The 12,032-nt window shown below is 38.4% G+C and overlaps 1 protein-coding gene across 1 annotated transcript in view; it reads left to right on the top strand.

The window, feature by feature from the left end:
- TTC29 (tetratricopeptide repeat domain 29) overlaps window positions 1-12,032 on the top strand; it is a 253,274-nt gene that overhangs the window by 133,233 nt on the left and 108,009 nt on the right. The window lies entirely within an intron of this gene.

Below are 12,032 nucleotides of genomic sequence, written 5' to 3' on the forward strand. Positions count from 1 at the left end.
CACTGAGTATTCCTCCACAGGAGCTTCCCACCAGGAAGTGTGCTCTGTGGTGTTGCCTGTCATCTGCTGTGTGGGTTCACAAAGTACGCTGTTTTGGACACTGCCCTCAGCAGTGCCTCAACTGTGGAATGCAGGCAGTCAGCCTTGGTGTCCCTCAGGCACTGTGTTCACAAACCCACCAGTGCAGATTTGTAGTCACAGATCCACTGAAGTCACGTACCAGGACCATAGCAGTCACGCACCTGGACATGCCATGGGACCTATGGAAGCAGCCTAGACCCTTGCCCTGTCTCCATGTGTGTGCACCCACAAAGCCCACATCTTCTAACTCTGGATCTGCCCCAGACACGGGAGCACATGTAATCTACTTGGGTGACCCACAGGCACTGAGTTTATAAAGCCAGCGGTGGCAGCAGTGGCATAAATCCATAGATCACACAACCACAAGGAGAGGACTCAGATTTCAGCCCTGCTTCCATAGTGGCATGGCCCATGGGGATCGGCTCTGATTTCAGCCCAGCCTCCATGTGTGGGCAACCTGCTTGCATGCTCCCAGAGCTCATAGAGGTGGAGCCACACCAGCTGTGAGCCCTCCAAGAATGAGGCTACTATAGTGTGGGCTCTGCCCCTCCCTTCATGTACCTATTAACAGTGGTATTTCACTTTTATGGAGGGCCCAGGCTCCTTCTGCATACACCCCCCCAGTTGCAGCCTGTCCCACACTCTGTCCCCTTCAGGCTGTCTCTGTGAAGCCAACCCCAGTCCTCTCCCTGGGTCTGTCTTCTGAAGCCTGAGTTTCAGCACCCAGCCCCTGTGCACACCAGCAAATGTACATATTGGGCTGGGGAGTGCAGTGAGGTGACACGGACTATCTGTGTAGGTCTCTCTGTTCTGCCTGCTGCAAGCTGGTTGCTGCACTCTTCTCTGAACCTCTGAAGTTCCCTTCCTGTCCCAGCTGATCTTCTCACCCATGAAGGAGGCTTCTCAGGGTGAGGGAACCTTCCCTCTTTCACAGCTCCCTCCCAGGGTCACAGGTCCTGTCACAATTCCTATTTTTCTCTTTTTTTTCTTTCATCCTGCATGGTTACATGGTGATCTTTCTTTCAATTTTGACTGTCTGAGATCTTGTGCCAGCATTCACTAGGTATTCTGTCAGAATTTTTCCACATGTAGAAGTATTTTTGGTGTATTTGTGGGAGGAGGTGAGCTCCAGGTCCTTCTATTCCACCATGTTGATTGGAGCCCTTCGGATCCAGCTATGTTTGATATATCATGAAGTAGGGTATGTTTCTGGTAGGACTGGGGATGATTATATTCCAACACTCTCAACAATCTAGCAACCTGCCTTGGGGCAAACATATAATGGGCAAGAAAATGTATCCCCATCTCACTTTTATACCAGATGAAGTGAATTCCACTTGTAAGAATTCCCATCTACTAAAATACCAATGAAGTCATCAATGATTTGTATGGTAGGCATGGGTTCTTAATTGTATAATGTTATGTAATGCACAAAAGAGTACAGGAAAAGCTTCCTCTGAGGTCATAAGGAAATAGTGTCCCAAGGCCACCGCAGGATTTCCAATCCAAATCTGCCATTTTGCTGCACTGTTGCTGTATTTGGAGGAGCACTCAGGGGAGTGTAAACCTCAGCATATTCTTTCACCATTTGTGCACGATAACTCAGAAACATATGTTTCAAAAAAAAAAATTCTGTATACATGTAGGCAACAGCACCCTAGATATCTGATAAGCCTTATTAACTTGAGGCCACTAATTACTAGAAGTATTTTGATATACATTTTGTGGTCATTTTTAGAATATTTCACTTCAAGGGCTTGGTGTTCTTTGACACATGCACACACACACAAATGCACAAATGCACGCACACACACATATATCCCTTTCGTCACCCTAAACTGTCCCCAGATTAGCAGTAACATGCAAGAAATGGAGCACAACCAAAATAGAGGAAATTATTGTTGTGGTGACTGAAAAATAAATCAAGCTGCATATGAAGCTTAGCATCACCTCTAAATCTCTCTCTCCTACCCTGTGCAATTGCACAAGTTTCACTAATGGGAGCCTATCTCTATAAACATATTTTATCTCTTTAAAGGAAATGGAAGAGGATAGCCATGTCTAGGATAAGTGTGTGTTTAAGGCCATCAGCAGAGCATGCATGAAAGGTGAATAAGCTGTGATGCTGGAAGCGTCTAAAATGGTTATAAGAATTTATACTAAGCCTTCAATTGAAAAACATGCCACATTCCCTCAAGACTCAGGACTTGGTAATACAGTTGCCCATTTGGTAAGGCTAGGCTCAGCCCTGGCATTAGGGTTATTGATGAAGGTTTCAATAGTGAGCAGGGTTTTTTATTTTTGCTATTGGTCTGAATTATATTAATTGCACAAGGGTTTAAGTAGCATAACAGAAAAATAAGGATTTACAATGTCTTTTCCCCTCCTACTTGGAATACTGGTGAAAAAAAAAAAGTTGGTATTCTAAAATGAGAAAAATTGCCTATGACACAGCTATAAAAGCCAGAATTATGGTCCATAAAACAAAGAGATAGTGAGTTGAGAAATTACCAACTAAATATTATTATTACATAGATAAACAATTTGAGTAAATATAGAGGGAAAAATCCTTATTTTCCTTATGGCATTTTTTTTTTTTGCCTCATTTACTGAAATGCTACAACTCTCCAAATAATCAGGATGACTTTTAAAAAGAATCTAGGGGGAAAATCACAAAAATGAGAGTCATTCAAGACATACTGGTCACAACTAGCCCATCTCTGGGTTTATTCCTTACCAACTGTTAAATTTTCTTGCAAACTCGGGTTAAATTATTTCCTAGAAAATTTTCCACAGTGGAGATCTTTAAATCAATCAGTACAAAGTTTCAAGTGTGAAAATTACCCTTTCTGTTATAGCTGAAAATTAATTTCTTCTTGCTTGAGAGAAATGACATGCCCTAGTAATTTTCATATATTCTTTAAAATGGAACATCCAGGCTTTGATGTGAAATTTCCTAAAACTGACCCCCCAAAATACATCAAAACATTTCTATTAATTCATGAAATTAAGAATAGCTTTTCACATTTTCTCCTGTCACTGATTCCATTTGCCTTATTACTTTCATCCGTGGCCCACAAACTTGGTGGCACAATCAACAAACCCCTCAGTGGCTGTTTCATCTCTGCTCTATTTGATTTCTTCTGAGTAAATGATTAAGTTTTCATGCATTGGTTCAACCAAAATCTATGTTCACTCAACCACATCCTTTATTGATTACTTCTACTGCAAACAGTAGGCCAAGTGTGATATACATAATTGGACAGTTGTCAGGGGATGTGGGTGTTAACAGTCCTGTTTTCCCAGTTGGAAACTGGAATCACCTTGATACACAAATATTCTGCACTGTTTCATTCTCATTCTTTGGACCGAGGAGTCCTGTTCCTCAGAATATATGTTTTTAACTCTCTAAGGTCTGGTTGAATGAATTTAATGATTATACCATATAATATGCTGTTCAAGTTGCACCTGTGCACTGCATATAGAAAACTGGAATTAATATTCGTCTAACATTTTAACCTTGTCCTTTAACTTATACAAATAATCTGTAGCTTTTCTGTAAGAAAATATTTGATTCCTCCCCTTCCAAAGAACGACTGGTTTCTAAATCTATTGCTAACTTTTAAATTTGGAAATCCTTTAAGCAGCATATAATGTTTATATTTCAGATGCTATATTAACAACTTTCCTGGCTACAGCACTGTACATTCACTGAGTGGGGCATATAAGTTATAATAGGAAGCCTTTTTCTCTAGCATTATTTGTTAGAACAAGTTCCAGATAATTCTGGATGTTTTGGAGATCTGTTGCTCCTTTGTGAGAAAAACAACTTGACTCACCCAGCGATAGTTATTTATTTATTTATGCTGTTGCGTTTCTTGTTCACTGAACTCGTTTTTTTGTTTGTGTATGTTGTGATTTAACAATCCTCAGCCAGCCAAACCTAATCCAAAATGTTCTTCCATCAAAAATAGATCAGCTTTTATAACACATATATATGGAATCTAAAAAAAATCCAACATGGTTCCGATGAACCTAGGGGCAGGACAGGAATAAAGACGCAGATGTAGAGAATGGACTTGAGGACATGGGGAGAGGGAAGGGTAAGCTGGGACGAAGTGAGAGTGACATCGACATATATACACTACCAAAGGCAAAATAGATAGCTAGTGGGATGCAGCTGCATCGCACAGGGAGATCAGCTCGGTGCTTTGTGACGACCTAGAGGGGTGGGATAGGGAGGGTGGGAGGGAGACACAAGAGGCAGGGGATATGGGGATATATGGATACATATAGCTGATTCACTTTGTTATACAGCAGAAACTAACACAACATTGTAAAACAATTATACTCCAATAAAGATGTTAAAAAAAATTTAAATAAGATGTTAAAAAAAATAGATCAGCTTTTAGAAACATGAACATAAATAAGCTTCAGTGAATCCATTTTTACTGAATAAAAATAGTAATCTTCCCCTACAGTTTTAAAATGCTATGCAAAGTCTCTACTTTTTTCTTATTTCATCAATTTTTTCTTGAATATTACAGTACAAGAAAGATCTTTGAGAGTTAACACTAATATGATAAATTTAGTCCTAGAAATCCGCAAGTTTGCTTAAAATTCTAAGTAAAATAACTATTTTATTTACTAATTTTTTATACTCTCGAGCTCTCTCAATACCATTTTAGTTCCACAAAATAAATTTTAAATTAATGAGTGCACCTCTCATGATATTTTACTCCATGTCTGCATTTGAAATATTCCTCAAACAATTCATAATTTTTCTGGAGAATTGAACTGTGCCGCAGTGTGGAAGAAGATTATTCATAATGTTGTTATGAAAAGGTGAGAACGGAATCATAAAAAGCAGTATTCGGGCTTCCCTGGTGGCGCAGTGGTTGAGAGTCCGCCTGCCGATGCAGGGGACACGGGTTCGTGCCCCGGTCCGGGATGATCCGACATGCCGTGGAGCGGCTGGGCCCGGGAGCCATGGCCGCTGAGCCTGCGTGTCCGGAGCCTGTGCTCCGCAACGGGAGAGGCCACAGCAGTGAGAGGCCCGCGTACCACAAAAAACAAAACAAAACAAAACAAAACAAAAAAACACGCAAGCAGTATTCACAACTTTGGGAATATAAAATTCCATTCCATTTCTGATATGTGGAGCATTCTTTTACCAATAAGAAAGGAAAAAAGAATGCATTGACAGTACCTGATACTCAAGTAAACAAAAAGTGTTAGTTCTTTGACTGTGCCCCCTAGAAAATAGACATCAAGGCTTTATGTGCCTGTCTTGCAGAATGTGTGTTTAATTCGTTGCATAATGGAAGACTTTCAAACAGTAATGCTTAGCTAAATTGACTTTTCTATCAGCTGGTGGCAGATAATACCAAGTAGAGAGCTATGGATATGATAGCTTTTTATTTCACTGAGAGGTAATAGTAATAACTAGCTGTCATTTATTGAATTGTTACTATGTGCCAGGTTTTACATATATGTAGTTTTTCATTTCACAGTAACTTATGGCCATTTTTAAAATGAGGAAACAAACAAACAAAAAAATGAGGAAACAAGCTGAGAAAGAGTGCAGATGTCATCAAACTTATTCGTCTAAGAGGCCAAACTGGGATTCAAGCTTACATCTTTCTAATATCCACCATAGCACACATAGTGATTTTAAAGCAATTTAATTTATTTTCACAAACATACCACAGCTTATCTATGAAAATAAATGTTGTTCTCATCAAATCTTGGGAGGTTATGCAACGTTATACCTCTAAACCTGCCACTACCTGCTTAAAATCAAACTCTTTTGAAATACTTTCTGAGCTGTCGCATATCCTTTTGAATAGCTCCTATATCCACACATCACTGATTGAGAGGTGGGCTTGATCTTTGAAAACAGCCAAAAGGATCTAGAGACACGTTTAGAAAACACAGAAAATAATCTCTCTGCGTAAACCCATTTTTAGAACAAAATACATTAAATTACTTGTGAATACTTTATACCGCTACACTATAAAAAGGTTTCCTGATGATTGATTCCCAGAATGCCATCATTCTCATCATTAGATGACATCACTTGGAGGGAACTGTCTTCCTTTGCATGCCTTGTATGTCTGGACAATTGGAAATATGGATGTGAAGTACAGGGGGAAATCAGGGCTAGAAATATAGATGTGCCAGGCATGTGCATATAGGAATTAGAACATACCGTAGCATTATATGAAATTGCCCATAGAAGCATTTAATGGAGGGGAGAGAAAGGCCTTGGACAGAACCCTGCAAACAGCCAACTTTGGGTAAACAGAGACCTCAGTGTCAGTAAGATACTGAGAAAATGAGAGATATAGGAAAAATGAGAGAATAAGAGACTGGCTGGGAGTGCTAGGCACTAGACAGGGAGAAACATTTGGAGAAAGATGGATGGTTAACAGCAGTGACCCCCAACCTGTGCTGAAGGCCTGGGTAAGGGTGGAAGAGGAAGAAAGATGGAGTGGAGCAAACAGCCTGTGACTCTGTAAGCACACTAAACCTTTTATGCCGTTCAAAGATATCTCCCACAATGCATATTACAATTTTTCAAATTTCTATTGATGCTTTGAGATCCCCATTGTATTCACTAGATTTGGCCCCATATCCTTTTGGCTCCCTTTTAAGACCAAATTTACCCCACAAACACTAGACCTGCTCTTGCAAAGATATTCAAATGAATGTGCTCCAGGTTTCAAAGCACTACAGACAGTTCATAGTACTTATCACAGTTAATCCCGCATATGAATGTATAAATTAATCTCTCCAAACAGTGAAACTGTTTAGTGGCAGGAACCATATTCCCCAGTCATGAGAACATTCTAGGGTGTTTGATAGTCTCTCAAAGATGTTCCCAAAATAAAAAGTTTTTTTTTTTTTTTTTTTTGCGGTACGCAGGCCTCTCACTGCTGTGGCCTCTCCCGCTGCAGAGCACAGGCTCCAGACGCGCAGACTCAACGGCCATGGCCCATGGGCCCAGCCGCTCCACGGCATGTGGGACCCTCCCAGACTGGGGCACGAACCCGTGTCCCCTGCATCGGCAGGCGGACTCCCAACCACTGCGCCACCAGGGGAGCCCTAAAAAGATGTTCTTGATGTTACTGAAATATCCAGGATACAGGAGTCTACAGTCATGGTCTCCAAATATCCAATGACAGGTTCTCCAATGACTTACCTGGAAGCTTAACTTTTTTGTGTACTACATAAGTGTTTCCCTTCTCAAATTTTCGACTGTTTCTTTATTCAGAAATATATGAAGGCCTAATACATGCCAAGCACTCTGCTAGAACCTGTATGTCTCTCTAAGCATTTTGCCACTTGTATAGGTGATTTTAGTGATACCTGAGATTTCACCACTGAGGGACACTTGCAAGGACAAACTACCCTTCAGCTTTTATAAACGTTTTTTTTTCATCTTAATGACAGCACTGTTATTTTGTTGTAATTCCTTCCAGTATTTTTCCCCAGTGTTTATTATTTATTAGATATTTGCAAACATATGTAGTAAAATTTGAGTCATGATTTTTAACTGAACATATCTTAAGATTTTTATTTGCAGGTGGATGAATTTCTTCAGAAAAAAATATTTTAGGCCACTAACCACTGCGTTGTTAGAATCAGTTTACATAACCATTCTTTGACACCTATTTTGATTCCACTTGTTTGCAGACTAATGCAGTGGTGAATATCATTCCCCTTCTATTTAAAACAACATCCATTAGGACAGATTTCCACATGTCTGATCGCAGAGCCCAATGATACAAAAATTTATAATAGCTCCTCAGGTGTGTTAACTGATACTTTCCAATTCATTATTATTATTTATTATTATTATTATTCCCATTTGCTGGTTTACCAGATGCTTCCAGAGATATACAAGAATGCCAATTTCATTACACTGTTGCCAGCACTAGGTATTTCCACTAAATACATTTTAATGTTAGTTTAATAGGCAAAAGGCACCTGCTGCCTGTTTTCACTTCCATTCCTTTGTGGAACAGTCAGGTGGAACATTCCAGTCCCCTGGAGGGGGCAGAAGCATCACATCTCCAAGGAGACCTCCCCCATGGCCTCTGCTCTCCTCCCCAGCCCCTGCAGGAAGCTGCCCCTCGCCTCTCGCCGTTGGAACAGGCTTCCTGTCCGTGAATCAGTCCCAGCGTCACGCGTGTGCCTTTGTCACGGCACGTTTGTTCCGCGGTCCGCTTCGTCACAAGGCTGCCTATGCCCTTTCTCTGTCCTTGCCAGAGACCCAGCTCTGGGGATAGAAACTTTTTAAAGGTTTTATCCTTTTAAATAACCATACAATTCACCCCTCTTTTTTTGACATTTAAAGCCTAATTTTATTAAGTGCTTAGTATAGATCAAAGACTGTGGACTAATGATATGCAGTTCTTCCTCAGAGCTGCTGTGTTTATTTCCATACAGGTTATAGAATAGTAGCACTTAGACAAAATATTTCATTTCAGTCAGTGTTTCACGGCAGTTTGACATTTTTTCCAAGTTAAATATGAGTTCTAATCTTAGATAATTCTTCCTTGGTTATAAGCATAATTTTCCAACTCATTTTATTTGATTTCGTAAAACAGCCAAACAAATTTAATTTTCCCAATAGTGATGCTAACATATGCACCCCATTCATGGGATTATTTTATGAAAATTCTAAATGTATGAAAATGTTTTTGCATGAACTTATTTATTCCGTATACTGACCATTTCTGGTGTGACAAATCTCAAGTTCTTACCACTAAAAACCAAATATTACCTTTTATCTTACTTCTTAGTGCTTTTCCAACTATTTATTGCATATGGTAATGCTCATTGATTATTGATTATAGATATTCTTGGAAAAAATGATTCTGTGGTGAGTTCTAGTTGCTCAGAGATTTGGGTGAATGTTAACTTTTCCTATTTTAACTGCAACCAGGAAAATGAGGGCCATTTCACAAATAAGTGTGTAAGGTTAGAACTGTTAATATTTTGATGCCCAGCATACAAACAGAACAGTGTTGACTATTTGATTGCTTTATGGCTATACACATATGACATAAACACAAACAAAAAATTAGGTAAGTTAATTTTTGCATAAAATTAAATTGAGTCAGTACAGATAGAAATTTATTAGAACTATAAAGTAATTAGACCAGTTTTAGAGTTGTTCAATCTCATATGTCCTAGTCATATCATGTATACACATATAAATTTAATGTGAATTTTAAACTTCCTAGCAAATTTTAATCAAAAATTTACTAACCAATGAACTAACCTAATCCATTATACTGAACGAGTAGCTCTATTTTCACATTCACCGAATCTAACTTTTTTTTATTGGACTACACACCCTACATACCCAAGGAAGAAAAATATTCTAACTAAACTGTGACATAATATTTTCCTATTGTTTAGAATTTTGATCTTATACTTAATAAAAGAGCTATTTTAGACTCACACATAGGTATTTTTTACGACTCTTGAGAATTCATGTGAAAAGAAAATATAGACAAAGTAAGTTTATTATACTCCTCAAACATCTTTCCATTCAAAGTCCAATTTTTCTGAATCACTTTTAAACTCAGAATTGACTCTATCTTTTTTTCCTCATCCATATTATCTTTTGTGTCATCAAGAACGTTGGTGCTATGTAGCCTTTCTTAAAATAGTGCCCCAATACCCCCTCCAGTATTTCTTCCAAGTCATGGACACTCAGTCTGCCAATCTTGAAGCCAGTACTTTCTTATCTTCCAGAATTTCAGTGAAAGGTTTTTAGAAACAACCAGTCCTCATATTTCTCTCTGAAATTACCCTTTAATAGTTGTTGACAGAAAGATCAAGGCATTGCGATTGCAAGTCATAACCAGAAACATGGACAAATCCAGCAACAGCTATGACTTGACTGCTCTCTGTCTGACAGAGATTATAAGATGCCACCTGTTCTAAGGGATCCTGATTTCAGAAATGTTAAAATATGGGAAAGTAGGTGTTTTAGAATCCGTGAAGTATGTATTAGAGTTGCTAAATTTTTCTATAGTTGCAATAATTTAAAAATTTATAGCAAACTTCTCCATATGCCGTATTTGACACCATCCTATCTGGAGCTCCTATGAGTAAATCCTTGCCCTATGAACATAAAGAAATGCCCATGCAAGAATCAGCTTAATTGTAAAACAACCTCTTCCTTTCAGAATTTCATCTTGTGATTTATTAAGGGTCGTGGCACAGATGCTCACTGGGAACTGCTGACCTATGAAAGCAAAGAGAGGGAGGTAGTTCTAGGGATTCAGACATGTTCAGGAGTAAGAGTTTTCCCTTTATTATGCTCCATTGAAGAACACAATTACAGGGGTTTTTGTTATTTTAAAATCTCTAAATTCTGGATTTTGTCACTTTAATAAAACAATTTCAAAAGTTCTGACATGATTTAATAGTGGAATTGCATATCATCTTAGATTCACCATTCTTTTTTAGGGATTGACCAAAAAAAACCCAAAAAAGCCAGACATTCAACAGATATTGAATTTCTTCAGCATGCTTAATTTGGAGCCATTATTTTGAAATCGCTTCTTGCTTTGTCCGTAACGTTTTAATTCTTTGTGGCTCAGAATCAACAGTCCTTGAATCAGCAGTCAAATGTCCCTTGAGCAGGACTTTGGCTTCAACTACCTCTGCAAAAGGCAGTCACAGCTTATGATACCTTGGATGGAGCTGTTTTCAAAAATTACTGTTTGTCTCTTTGGTTGCTCAAGGATTTTTCACCTTGGTTCTTAATCTTGTAGGCCCCCAAGTGTTCTTCACATAGGACATCACTACAACTGGCTCCTAGAAGAAAAGAGCCCGTCTCTTTAGACTGGCTTTCAAATAATTAGCTCCTTTAGAGAAATTTTTAGACTCTTTCCACTTCTTATTTTACTGTTTAGCTCTTACTCATATGAAACTAAGATTTGTGTATCTTTGGGGTAGCATTCAGATCATGAGGAACTAATGAGTATTTGGGACTCAGATTTGTAAAATGAGAGCAAAATTCAAATAATAGAAGTTTCTGAATATAATTCATTGAAATCTTTAAAATGGTGTGCCTCTCTTATTTTTTTTGGCTGATACTCCCCACGTATTATTTATTTGTTTGTTCAATATTCTAGATACAAGTACTTTATTATTTTTCTTCCAGTTTTATTGAGATGTTATTAACATACAGCACTAATTTTACAGTATAATGATCTGACTGACCCCTCTATTCTTTATGAAAGAAAAAAAAAATAGCCAAACTTGTTTTAGTCATTCTGGGTTATTTGAGCTGTGCTAACAGTCGCCAAAATCTCAGTGACGTATGACAATAAAGTCTTATCTCTTGTTTATGTAAATTCTTGCCGTTTGCCAGATTCTTGTGCGAGGAGCCAGGCTCCTTCCATCTTCAGACTTTATCTTTCCTTCCTTGAATCCTGGTTAGGAGATTTCAGAATCCTCTGTTTTCATCATATTTGTTCTAATACCTCCAGAAGGTATTATATGAATCGCATATGACTCCCCTCAAAGAACTGGTTTCATTTGCAAAGGAATGTGGAAATTTTCAACCTTTTTAGAGGTTCTATTTTTTCAAAAAAAAATAACAGCTTTACTGAGATATAATCCATATACCATACATTTCTCCTTTTAAAGTCTACAATTCAGTAGTTCTTAGTATGTTCACAGAGTTGTGCAGCCATCGCCACTATTTAATTTCAGATAATTTTCTTCACTTCAAAAAGAAACCCACACCCATTAGCAGCCACTCCCAAATTCCCCACGCACACCCCCATGGCCTCTAGTAACTACTAACCTACTTCCTGTTTCTATAGATTCGCCTGTTCTGGACATTTCATGTAGATGGAATCATACAATATGTGGGTTTTTTTGTGTAACTGGCGTCTTTCACTTCACATATTTTCAAG

This window comes from Pseudorca crassidens, chromosome 4, assembly GCF_039906515.1.
Source record: "Pseudorca crassidens isolate mPseCra1 chromosome 4, mPseCra1.hap1, whole genome shotgun sequence".
Taxonomy (NCBI): Eukaryota; Metazoa; Chordata; class Mammalia; order Artiodactyla; family Delphinidae; genus Pseudorca; species Pseudorca crassidens.